Here is a 1,223-nt window from a genome sequence, read left to right on the forward strand (position 1 = left end):
TCGATGCACAGGAGGGGCACCTGGCTGGCTCAGAGGTTCCTGCCATCATCAGACTACTAGGAGTCAACTGCAAGAAAGAAAACCAGACACAGATCTGAGTAGTGTGGCACATGACCCCAGCCCCCATGATCCCTCTACTCACCGTCACCCAGGCAGGTTCTCGTGTCACTGGCTCTGACCAGACTTGGACAATGTGCTGTCATCTTCTGGGATACCTGAGAGAGAGAAAGACACAATTAGAGGGCATTTCTGAAGTTGCAGTGGATCCCTGCTCCTGCTGCTGCCTCCACAACTCACCTTCAATGCTCATCTGCTCCCAAAGGTTAGCTGGATGGCACCTGCAATCAAAACAGCTCAGTGCTTCATTGCTGATCCTTTTAATACTCGGAGATTACCTACAAGGACAGCTCCAGGGCACCGAACCGTGTCCATCACCTCACTGTGAGTTGGCTTCGGCCCTGTGAGGCTGCATACATCTCCTGCAAAAAAACCCAGAGGCAAATGTGAGTACTGAGATACAAACCAAGAGTATGTTGATCCCATGGAAGTTTCTGTCTGACACCCCTTGACCGTGGCCTCTTACAGGCAGGGTCCCCATCACAGTGGACTGTACGTCACCTGGGGGAGTGAGAAAAAAAGTTACGGGGTGTTCCTGAAAGTAAGGGAGACCCCAGCACCTCCTCAATACCTCCCCGACTCAACCTCAATGCTCCTCCTTTGCCAAAGGCAGGCAGGAGGGCACCTGCAACTGGAAAAGGTCCATCTTTAATTGATGAGCCTTGTAGTAGTAGGAGACTACTGATGAGGACAGCTGAAGACCATCAAACCTAAACTGGCAAGTGGCTCCGGCCCTCTGAGGCTGCACACCTTCTCTGCAAAGTAAAAAAGCTAAAGGCAAATGTTCACACTGAGATACTGCCTGAAAGGATGGCTTTCCTGGGGTAGCTCCTATCTGCCTCTCCTCCACAGTCACCTCTTACCCGCAGGGGCCCTGAAGCACTGGACTGTCTGTTAGAAGGTGGCAGAACCCCTGGAAAACACAAGAAACAAAGCATGTGCACAGATTCACCACAACACCTGGAAAAGACCATCTAGTCCTGTCCTGGAGTCAATGCTCACCTTGCTCACCGGGACTCACCCGGATCACCTCCCCTCCGGTGCCTGGAGCCTCCTGGGCCCAGGGCTCTGCATCTCAAAACAAAGAAAAAACAAACCCAAACAAG

The 1,223-nt window shown here is 52.1% G+C and overlaps 1 long non-coding RNA gene across 2 annotated transcripts; it reads right to left on the minus strand.

The window, feature by feature from the left end:
- Positions 1–9: 9 nt before the first annotated feature.
- LOC113942633 lies at positions 10–617 on the minus strand. Of its 2 annotated transcripts, XR_003525982.1 has the most exons (4): positions 584–617; positions 424–479; positions 298–338; positions 10–215 (listed from the first exon to the last, which is right to left on the minus strand). It is a non-coding gene; the product is annotated as an uncharacterized LOC113942633 (long non-coding RNA). The 2 variants fall into 2 exon arrangements; XR_003525981.1 differs by having other exon boundaries at positions 164–215; positions 298–479.
- Between the last annotated feature and the right edge of the window lie 606 nt (positions 618–1,223).

The sequence above is a fragment of the Corapipo altera genome, unplaced genomic scaffold (assembly GCF_003945725.1).
Source record: "Corapipo altera isolate COAL_440 unplaced genomic scaffold, ASM394572v1 127726, whole genome shotgun sequence".
In the NCBI taxonomy this organism is placed as follows: domain Eukaryota; kingdom Metazoa; phylum Chordata; class Aves; order Passeriformes; family Pipridae; genus Corapipo; species Corapipo altera.